The sequence below is a fragment of the Numida meleagris genome, chromosome 2, assembly GCF_002078875.1.
Source record: "Numida meleagris isolate 19003 breed g44 Domestic line chromosome 2, NumMel1.0, whole genome shotgun sequence".
In the NCBI taxonomy this organism is placed as follows: domain Eukaryota; kingdom Metazoa; phylum Chordata; class Aves; order Galliformes; family Numididae; genus Numida; species Numida meleagris.
Genome location: NC_034410.1, coordinates 103,066,985 through 103,079,078, shown reverse-complemented (window position 1 = coordinate 103,079,078; position 12,094 = coordinate 103,066,985).

Below are 12,094 nucleotides of genomic sequence, written 5' to 3'. Positions count from 1 at the left end.
TGGTGTTATGACTGACTGGGTAGATGGAGGGAGAGCAGTGGATGTTGTGTACCTTGACTTCACCAAGGCTTTTGACTCTGTCTCCCATCACATCCTTGTAGGTAAGCTTAGGAAGTGCGGGATAGATGAGAGGACAGTGGGACAGACTGAGAACTGGCTGACTAGCAGGGCTCAGAGGGCTGTGATCAGCAGCACAGGGTATGGTTGGAAACCTGTAGCTAGTGGTGTTCCCCAGGGGTTGGTACTGGGTCTGGTCTTGTTCAACATCTTCACCAGTGACATGAATGAAGGGATAGAACGCAGCCTCAGCAAGTTTGGTGATGATACAAAGCTGGGAGGAGTGGCTGACACACCAGAGGGCTGTGTTGCCATTCAGCGAGACCTGGACAGGCTGGAGAGTTGGGCAGAGAGAATCCTGATGAAGTTCAAAAAGGCAGACGTAGAGTCCTACACCTGGGAAGGAATAACTGCATGTGGAGTCTCCTTCTCTGGAGATATTTAAAACCCGCCTGGACACTTTCCTGTGCAACCTATTGTAGGGAACCTGCTTTAGCAGGAGGATGAACTTAATGATCTCAAGGTCCCTTCCAACCCCTACAATTCTGTGATTCTCCTCAGATCTCCCTGATTCTCCAGAAGCAGAAAAAAGCAGAAGAAAACTAAGGCTATTGAAAATATAAAAACTAAGTTATACTGAAAATATGCCCAGGTGGGCAGTACTCAGTGAGGATATTTGGACACTGCAGTTGTACAGGAGTGCCACTTTTTCTTCGTTTCCTCAGCCTTCACACACTGACAAGTTCTCAGGGAGCACCTTGTTTGTGTCAATATTCCCAAAACATCCTTCTCTCTATTAAACATATAGATATTAAGAGTCCTGGCCCAGAGATGAGTACTCATGTAATCAAACCTTTCAGGTGTAATGGTGTCTCATAAAACACCAAATTTTGCAGATTAATATCATCTTTTTTTTTTTTATTTTATTTTTGGTGAAAGTAGTGTCTGTGTTTTCAAAATGTATGAGGGCTGGAGCATTCTCTCTATGTGTGTTGCACCTGTGCAGACTTGTTTTAAGCAAGGATCTGATCTCCCCCAAAGATATTTCGCTGTGAAAAACCTATTATAATGGATCTGTGTACATTTACAGTGCTGACAGATAATTTATCTGAGGCGACCTACAAGTTCTCTCTCTTTTAGAAATGAAGTCTATAGATTTGGGTACACCTAGAAATCATAACTTCATCTGCAGTCACATGTCAGTAGAATGGAAATCCAAAGGATTGTTTCATTATTTCAGTAAAGGAAGGAGGGAGGAAGGAAGGGAGGAAGGAAGGAGGGAAGGAAGGGAGGAAGGGAGAAAGGGAGGAATCTTCCAGAAATATTTCTGAAATTCTCTATATTTCTAAATTAATTCAAATGAAGATTTCTCAGAAAAGAGGAAAATACCCTGCTATGACAGACTGATAAATCTGATTATGCTCTCCAGTGCAAAGCTGGGGAACTTGTAGGAATTTACTTTGTTAATTAAAGCAGGGAGAATTACAGATAAGAGTGTATCCTTACATCTATCACAAACCAGAAATGATACTGTGATCTATGAGCCATCACAGAGGCTGTTTCTAAGATGTTTAAAGCAGCATAACTCCATTGGCTCAGCAGTTAAAAGCTGGAATAGGCTAAGAGAATGTAAGAGAAAGGTTTTCTTTGGTAAATAAAGGACTATGGAGACACCACAGCATCCCACTACTTATTTAAAGCTTGCTCCTGTATCTTTCCATGGAGGACAGAATAGAGTGTACTAGGTTTCAGTCATGCTTCTAATGGCTCTGAATCTCCATTTTAGTTGCTAGTGGAACCATGAGGCTGATGTTAACAATAAATAATACTAATTTAATAGTGTTACTGAAAAAAAGGCAAAAAGAGGCTGGAAACTTAGGCTTGGGGGATTCAGTATGCTTGTCACTGCTCTTCCCACCACCTCAAACTCACAAGGAAGCTTCACCTGATTATGCCAGTCATGGGTGAGGTTAATCAGGTTAATGGGGTGTGAGCCCCGTGGAGTGACCTGTGCAGAGCCACCTCTCCTGGGATTCTCCCCAAAACAAGGTTTAGCTATGCTCTGGTCTCTGTGTGGACAATTCCAAGAACTTGTTTGGAGATTTCCAGGGAGCCAGGGTCCTATGCCAGCCTGCACTGCTAGAGAGGATGAAGAGGCATTTTCCCTCTCTCCTGACATCTAAGTTCTTGCCTGTGTCATCCTTTCACTTTCTCACAGGGAATAGAGACCACCAGGAAACACATTTAAAAATCATCTGTGGCACACAGAAGGAGAAGAGAGAAAGTTGTTGGTACATTTCAGCAAGCCTCGTTAAAAACATCTCTAGGCACTACAAAGTGCATGTTATCAATATGCATATGTGATGTCTCTGAGGCAGAGTTGCCTTTAAGGTACATATTCAGCAGGACAACATTTTCCCATGTGAGGCAAGGAACAACAGTGAATCATATGTGTGGGAGGGAAGGGCCTTCCGGCTATGTACAGTATTTATTCCCTTTTGTGTCTTGCTTCACCCCCTCCCCTCTTTTATTAATGGCTTTTGCAATTACTGCTAACAGTGTATTTCTAGCTGGCAGAAAGTGGTGACTTCTGCAGTTGATTGTTTGGCAGAAGCTGGATGCATGGGGAAACGAAGCAATGCTTGTGTACTAGCTTTATGCACCCCTCGACCCTGGGTGAGAGCTGGCCAGCACGCAGTGTTTGCACTTAAGCTGAGTGCCACATTATTGGGCTTCACATAAACACACACACAGATTTAGGAATCCAGAAGGTGAGGCCTGCAGTGTTACACATTAAAAATTCCTACTGAAGGTGTCAGCAGGGAGGCAGAGGAGGTTTATTTAGATTTAGAGGGAATCGGGACAAAAGGTATCTGGAGTGAAAGTGCCTGCTCTGCCTAGAACCACGAAGGCTAATTACAGGAGTTTAGTTTTAATTTCTCACCTTATTAAAGAGGGGTTCCAGCCCAGGATTGTTAGCACCGGGAAGCATTGCAAAAAAGCAGGTAGATACAGTAAAGCAAGTGGTTGGTGCTGCAGGGTCTCTGGATGCCCACTGAGTTCCTGCTGAGATGCCTGACCATTGCCAGAGCACAGCATTTCACTAAGTGTTGACCAAACACAGAACCATACAATGGTTTGGGTTAGAAGGGACCTTAAAGCCCACCCACTCCCTGCCGTGGGCAGGGCTGCCACCCACCAGCTGACCTTGAGTGCCTCTAGGGATGGGGCACCCACAGCTTCTCAGGAGCAGGGAGGTGATCATCCACCTGTACTTTGTACTTGTACTTCTGGTGATGCCATGCCTTGAGTGCTGTGTTTAGTTTTGGGCCCTTCAGTACAAGAAAGACATTGAGGCCTTGGAGCATGTCCACAGAAGGGCAGCGAAGCTTTGAGGGGTCTGGACCACAAGTCTTATGGGGAGCAGCTGAGGGAGCTGGGATTGTTCAGCCTGGAGAAGAAGAGGCTCAGGGGAGACCTTATCGCTCTTTACAACTGCCTGAAAGGAGGCTGTGGCAAGATGGGTGTCGGCCTCTTCTCCCACATAACTAGCAATAGGATGAGAGGGAATGGCCTCAAGTTGTGCCAGGGGAGATTCAGGTTAGATTTTAGGAAAAAATTCTTCTCATAAAGAGCAGTGAGGCACTGGCACAGGCTGCCCAGGGAGGTGGTGGAGTCACTGTCCCTGGAGGTGTTCAAGAACCGTGTGGATGTGGTACTAAGATACAAGGTTTAGTGCAGAAATATTGGTGGTAGGTGGATGGTTGGACTGGATGATCTTAGAGGTGTTTTCAGTTATTGTGGTTCTATGATTCTCTGGGCAGTCTATGCCAGTGCTTCACTGCCCTCTGAGTAAAAGATTTCTTTCTAACACCTAACCTAAATTTCCCCTCTTTTAGTTTAAAGCCATTTTTCCTTTCTCTATCACTATTAGATTGTACAAAAAGTCAGTTCCTCTCCTGCTCGTAAGCTCTCCTCGAGTACTGGGAGGACCAATGACAGTCAATGGATGTTAGCAATGGCATGCAGTCAGTAGGCAGCAGGTTGCCCAAGGTTTGGGGAATAAATTGTGGCCAAGCAAATACCCACTAGTCACTGAGGATCCCTGGTGTCTCCAGAGGGGCAGTTATTCAGGATCCATACCTCTAACAGGTCTGGGAAGCTGGCAATGTGCTTCTTGGGGAATATAACAGAGTTAAAGGTCAGGCCATTTCAGAAAAAAAGGTTTTAAGTTTTTTTAAATAGAAGAAGATCAAGATCTGGTACCAATATGCAATGATGGAGAGCTAGCACAATCAGCCATGCAATTACGCATACTGCTTGGACAGCAGTAGGCAGTTACAGCTTCCTTACAGTTCCCTCTTCTTGTTTCCTTCCCTTCCCATTTTCCTCTAAGTCTGCCTTTAGTGGCTTCTGTGGGAGTTGCGATATCAAAATACAAGACATTGTATAAATTTGGAAGTGATTTAATATTTTAACACTGGAGCAAAAGAACTAGGAAAAAACATCAAGACTGGGATTACTGAGCTGGCGGTGCTAGCATCAGAGTATCTCTGATTTCTGAGTTCTTCCATTTGCTTTATTTTTCTTGCTTGAAAAGCAGAGGGGCAGTGAGATTGAAAAGGGGAGCAGGGAAGATGGGCAGATGGAATGAGCAGGATAAGGCTCATAGGAAAGCATGTGAGAGGGGTCACAGGATGAAATCAGAGCCAGCAGTCACTGATCAGAAAAGAGCATCTGAAAGGTTTGGAGGCACCAGCAAATAGGAATGGTTGACAATTTCCAGTCAGAATGGAAAGGATGTCATTCTTTGCTGCAGAAAATGCCCTTTTAATAACTGTCCATCAGATAATATTTCTTTGAAAATTTCCAATTTTACCTGACTCTTATTTTAAATTTGTGTTGGGGAGGAATTGTCACGCAGCTGGGAGCTGACATTTCTGGCAGGCTCTTATCATTCACGTTTTCTACCTAGAGGCAAAGAGCGTGAGATCCTTCCAATCTGGGAGCTACAGCTGGGTTGACGGAGGCGCTGCGCCTGGTGCGCGCTCCCAGCCATCTGCCTGCAAGCCTCACACCATGGCAATTCTCTCCCCGTAGGCAAAAGTCAGCCTGACAAGAGCCTTTCAAGACAGCAACCAGCAAATCAAATGAAGTCTTTGTTCCTTCAGACTGGAATGTTTCCCTTTTCTTCCCAAATGAGACATGGATGTACAAACAATTTTGTGAGAAAAGTCTGACTCTGCTGATGACCTGAGAGAGTACAAAGATCCTTTGGTAGCTGCTTCCCTGTGCTTCCACTGGCTAAATTTCTTGACAGACCAGTTATTTTGTCCCTGAATTTCACATGGCTGTAAGCAAGACCAGCTGCCCTGAGGAAAAGACTCTCCTATGCACAGCTCTGTCCCTGGGAGCACTCAGAAACAAGGAATATGCTTGGCTTTCCCTCTCCTCTGCCTCCACACTGTGCCCATCACAGGCAGTTGCTCTGCTCTGTGACAGCTCTCTAGCTAACACAATTAAGAAGGGCACTGTAAAATGAGTATAGCCTGGCATCAGCACTGGTATATGTAACAGACTACAAATTTCACTGCCTCCATCAGGAAATGTTTGCCAGCCTAAATCCTACAGGGTCTGTTAGTTTCTCCAGAGGGCCCCACAGACCACATTGTAGGAGTATGATGACCATGTGAGCTACTTCCCTCTGGACTGCAGCTGGAGCATCCTCTAAGAAGAGGTCAACCAGGAGCAAGGTTCTTCATGATAGCCTCAAACAATAAAGCTCAGGTAGAGATTTATTTTTCTGTTCTACTCAGAATACTCTGAGATTTGGGCACTGAACTTCTAGAAGGAGATAGGCCAGCTGGAGACAGTCCACAGGCAGAGCAACAAGAATGCTCAGGTGTCTAGAAAACTTGACGCTGGAAAGACTAACCTGATCAACCTAAATAATTCTTCATCTACAGAAGAGAGGCTTGGAAGGAGCTGGTTGGGCAGATATAAAACAATGCCCTCTACAATGGAAAGACTGAAAAATAGTAGATTTAAATTGCAAGAATAACATTCACATGAAATACTAGAAGCATTTGTAAGTGATAAAGTAGGGAAGGTATTGTTTGGAGAGTTTTCCATTGGAGAGTTTTCCAAGTAAATATTCTTAGAGAGGGAAAATGGTGGGGAAAGATCTGTCAGATCTGGTGGTTGATCCTGTCTTTGAAAGGGAGAAGGAGCAGATGACTTTTTGAGGTCTTTCTCAGCATGATGCTTGTCTGTTCTATGCTTTCTGATAGAAAACAGTGGGTTGAGTTTGCATGTTTTTTCTAGACACTTATGTTGGTGAGCAGACGTGGAGGTAATCCAAATGTGTAGAAAAAAAGAGAAGTGGAGGAAGTCTGGGCAGCTTCAGACAAAGTAAACAGACAGAGAATTCTTAGCAGGGAATACTGCAGGGAGGTACTCACTGATGAGGTTAAGGATCTGTGTGTATGCCTGAAAGCTATTGGAAAAAACATTCTGTGGTTGGGACGGATGTATCTTGCTATCTTGGGTTTGCCTGCACTACACTTACCTGTGTTAAGTAAACAAAGAAAGTGCTCTAAGTATTGCTCTAAGATTGAATAATAAGTGAAACATTTCTTGTTTTGTTAGTAGCTTGTGTCCTTGCTTATTAAGTCTCAGGCTGAGCAGCCAAAGGGAGTGTTTGAGACATAAATGCCAGAGGGAACTCCCATTACAGAAAGCAACCAGCAAGCAGCTTAAAATGTGCTATTTTAGTTCCTGGAAGACCATACCAATCAGAAATACAAGCTCTGAGTCCTTTCCTCCCTGCCCTCTCTTCTCTTTCTCATGCTCCATCTCCAGACTCTTGAATACCTCTCAGAAAGCCCAGAACTCATCCTCAATCACAAACTGGCAACAGATAATGTGAAATTGATCTTTTGTCTTGCTAAATAACTTAGCAGAGATCAGTTTGGGACAAATTCCTCATTTTAGTCAGCATTAAGATGAATACTAACTTTTTCCCCAGTTCTTGTCTTTAGGTGTTAAATCACCAAAGCTTCAATTCCTTGAAAAATCCACCAAGACCCAGAATAAGAAATGTCAAGCCTGTTAGATTCATTGGACCTTTCAAAACCAAACCTTTCTCCCATAAGAAAGGACATGCTTATTCACTGCTCTGAAAAGTAACAACTACGTACACCAGATTGCCCTGTGTCTTATCAGTCATCTCCTCATCAAAGTTTTCTCTGCCTTTCGGAAGTCAAACCACTAGACAAAGCTGGGCTTTGTTGATCTGAGCAAGAAACATGAGTTCCAATGCAAAGTACTACACAGGAGAAAGGTCCTACCTCTTTTAACATGACTGTTATGACTTTTAGCCCTAGTATAGCTACTAATCATAACTGCCTTTTATCACCCAGAGCACAAGATAGTTTTTCCATCTATACCTGACACTTCCCTCCAGAAAATATTTGGAGCCTGTGTAGATATTGTAGTGTTCCCTTTGTAAAGCGTCTGCATGACAGAGAGCTGATCTAATGTGAACTGAGCGGTGCTGTGTTTTGCATTATAACAACTCGTTCCTGTAATTATTGCCAGATGATTGCAAACATTCTGTAAGTTTTTCATCAAATGTTAACTGCTCTTTCCAAATTTTGTACAGCACTCAGAAGCTGAGGCTGCTGTTTGGCTAGTGCTGGGAAGAAAGAGAAGTAAGTAGCCTGTTTTCTTCTGTTCTTTCTCCTGATAGTTACAGGGACAAAACCACCTGAGTGATGAGAAAGTCCACAATGCTATGGAGACACATGATAAGAACCAGATTTCCAGGTCTGCTGTGTAAATGATATACCTCAGCCTCAATAATGTAATCTGTACTTCTATTTAATCATGTATTTGAGAAGAATGATATTTCACTGCTAGCGTATGTCATAATTTTGCAAAGAAAGAACACCTACCTATTTAGATAATATTAACTAATACACAGATTAAGTCGCTCAGAAAGAAGTCTTAATTGGTTGACACTGTTCCCTAATATACTTTTATTTGCAGGCATCAGAATGAAATGTATTGACCACGTCATCCTGCTTCGCAACAGCTGTTGGAGGATTTGCCTGCAATTACCCACTAAAAACAAAATAAAAGATTAGTAGAAATAAGATGTCACTCTGGACTTAAGACTCCTGTTGCTAGGGAAACCTGATTAGGGCAAAAATTGCTGTAACAATGCTCTACCTCTGTCAACATCCGTGTTCAGTACAGCTGCAGATAGCCTGTTTGTCTGACCAGGTACAGGAGCTGCCCACCATGGTCTCCTGGTTGACCAAATAGCCCTTACTGAAAGCACCTCATCCAGACACCAGCTCACAGAGATATGTTGCAGGAGCTTTGTAACTGAATTATACAAATACAACACCAGTGCAAGCAGATGGGAAAATGAGAAAGGCTAATGGAGGAAGAGAGATTAAATATGTGCAATAGCCACTACCTCTAATATCAAACCATTCGTATCTATCCAGGCACCCAGTGCCTGCCAACCACTTCTACAAGTACACATTTCATACAGGAAAAATGATAATGGAGAAACATTAGCCAAGAGAGAGCTTGGCAATAAAAACTGCAAAAGGACTCAAAGCAGTGAAGCAAGGCCAAAGGAAATTAGAAATACTCTTACATGCTTGTGTCTGAGCCTCCAGAGAGAAAAAAAATGGGTGATCGCATGGAAAATAATAGATATGGGAAGGGGAAAAAGGGTCTTCTCGGGAGGTCATGATTTATTACACAGTCCTGACTGAGGAAGAAACTCATTTGCATTTTTGGTGGATCAAAGAAACTAATATCAGGAAATTTTGACTTTCCCCATACTGGGGAATCCCCATTCTGGGAAACCCTCTGTGAAGATGCTGGTGCCTACAGCTTCATGCAGAGGCCAAAAGAGGGTCCGGTGTAGAAATGCTAACACAACAACATTGACATTACATAATGGCAAGAGAACAGGTTTCAGTCTTGTTCATGACACAAGTTAATCCTGTACATTTGCAGAGTCTGAAAGCTGTCAGAGATCAGTCTGAGCATAATCAAATGACATGCAATAAGTATTTGCCAGGATTCAATGAAATAGCTGTCTCTTGTAGAGGTAACTTCTGGTTCAGTTCTGCTAGAGGTATGACATTGAAAATGCTTGAAAATTTTGTCAGAATGCTATCATATTACATGAGGAAGATGATGGGCCATTTTGCTTTTCAAAGAGTTTGTTGACATAGTGCATTTCCCATCATTTCAGCTAATACAAATACTGACCTTGAGCTACATGTAAATTAGAGAGTAGATCTATAAAATTATCTCATTTAAATCATTGATTTACTTTTTACCTGTGCTTTAGGAAAGAATAACCATCCTTAAGAGGAGAAACTTGCATTTCGCATGCTTGCATCATGACTAGAAACACCAAAACCAAACGACTTCATTAGTTTGTTCTTCTTTAATGTTACCCAAGTGCTGATTTTATAAAATAATCAGGGATTAATATCTTAAATACGCACAGATTTCCTTGCATACCTTTAACCACAACTTCAATACCAAAAGAAACACTAGAAATGCCAAGATTGCAGGAGTGTTGAAAGGAAAATTATATTCCGAGCTCAGTAAGTACTGCTTGTCTGTGTGCTTAAGAAGCTATATGAATCTTTCCTTTTCTTAGAGATATGCATAATTTAATACTGATACTTAAAGGGTGTCAGTGTTTGATCTCAAGTTGTTTTTAGTTGCAGTACCCTAACTAAGCACTGCTTCCAGCAGCCCACCACACTTTCTGTAGTAGATTACACTTTATGTGAGGTGTGGCAAAAAGCAGAGTGGGCCCATTCCTTGGCCATCACAAGTCAGAGCTAAGTGAGTCATTACACTGAAATTCTCAGTGCTGGGTGATTCTGTGATTCAATGATTCTACGAAAAGAGTACCATGATAGCTGTGGTTTTCATGATTCTTCCTATAGCCCCCAACAATAAGAAGCTGTAGAATTTCTGCTCTGGGGTGGCCTTAGACCCCTGGCTGCTCCCCTTAGCTTCTTGTATTAGAGGAGTTTTCTCTGGAAGAATGGGAAGGAAATTCTGAAGTAGTGAAAGAAAAAAGATACTTGCAAAATTGAAAAAACAAGAAAGGAGATGACATCAAGGCACAGAAGGGACTGTATCTGTCTAGTGAAGAAAATATTCGGTGTCTGCCCCTTAGTAATGAGCAATCAAAACAGGAGTGTGATTCCACCAGAGTATTTTAGAAATAGGACATTTTCTTTTCTAGATTAAGTTTATGGATTACAGGAACTCTAAAAAATAATGATCAGAGACAGGTGCTGTCTGAATTAAATGAACTACCATTGCACACAGAATCAGCAACCTTGAGGAAAAACACATTTGAAAACATTCCTTACAAGCATTCATCAAGCCAGAATTTTGCAGTTCTTTTCATGTTCCTTCTGTCCAAAGCATAGCTCCTGGTCATGTCTGTCCTGGTGATGAAGGCAAGAGTAAAATTTATCTGTGCAACAGAAAGTAAAAGACATCTTCAGACTGCTTAGAGATTTTGTAGCCTTACACCAAATGCAAAAAAAAAAAAACAACCTATAAATGAAATCCTGATTTCTCTGAATCCATGGCAAAAATCCCTTATATTCATTTAGTTTAGGATTCTGTACCAGAAGGACATTCAGAGACTGACAATACAGTATGTAGGTATCACTAACAATCCCAACAAAGTGATCCAAAATCCAGTATGTGGCCTGTAATATAGGCGGATGGCCCTGCTCAGGCCCTACTGAGGACAAGTGTATATATAACCTGAGACAGACATAGAAACATTTAATGTAAATAAGATAAACTTGTCCAGTTAATGGCTTTTTGATGCATCATAGACTTTGCTCCAAAAAGAAAGTGGGACCTTCAGACAAAAGGTACACTTGTCCATGAGAAGAGTCCTTTCTTAAAATCTGCTCTTTTTTTAATAGAGTCTGTCTTCCAAACAGTGGAATTTGAAGCTGAACATCTGCGAAATGAATATTTTCAGTACATGCTAATTCAGAATACGCTGCAGGCAAAAAAGGTGCAGCAGCTGTGAGCACCACAGGTTCTGGTTGGGTGCCAGTACAAGGCAGTCCGTATGCAGCAGACCTTGACCGCTGTGTACATTCTCTAGATCTGAGAGGATCTCTGCTGAACAGTCCTGATTGGAGCAGTGGGCAGGGATACAGCAACACGGCCCCTCGTAGAAAAACAACTGTGAATTTCAGAGTATAATGTCAGAGGAGAGATTCAATTAAAGAATCAGAACTGGAAAGTGTTAGAAAGTTTGTGGTAATTAATCCAATGACTTGAAAAAGATATCAGAAAAGAATAAGTTTAAGAAACATCCACAGAAGGCAACAATAAGCCTTGACTAGTGACAGGATTGATTTTCTAATCAGCAGAGATTCTATACTTGGAATTCACCTAGCTGCTCTCTATATATGTATACATACTTATATAAATAAAAGAGATGGGGGAAAATGTTGATGAAATGATTTCAGTGTCAAAAACATTCGATGATTATTAAATGTATGTTTATACTAAACAAATAGCTACAGGCCCCACCTTATTTTGAGGACTCGTGATGTTAGATGTGATCTGTGGGTCAGATGTTACAGCACGTGTGATGTATGATACTTGGTAGCCGTCTTATGGGTCCTTTGCAACTCAGGATACTCTGTGATTCTGTGATTCTTAGAAAATATCTCATCAGTTGAAAGGCAGATCAAAGGAAGTGCTGTCTCCACTTCTGTATCTATATGACTAACTGTCCATCAGAGCAGAAGTGCAGAAGAAGAAGGAGGGGCTGGCAAAAAGGAAAGGCCAGTGTTCTGGTTTCAGCTGGAACAGATCTGATTTTCTTCATTGTGTCTGGTATGATGCTGTGCGTTTTGGCTTTAGGAGAAAAACAATGTTGATAATGCACTGATGTTTTAGCTATTGCTAAGCAGTGCTGTACAGAGCCAAGGACATTTCAGTT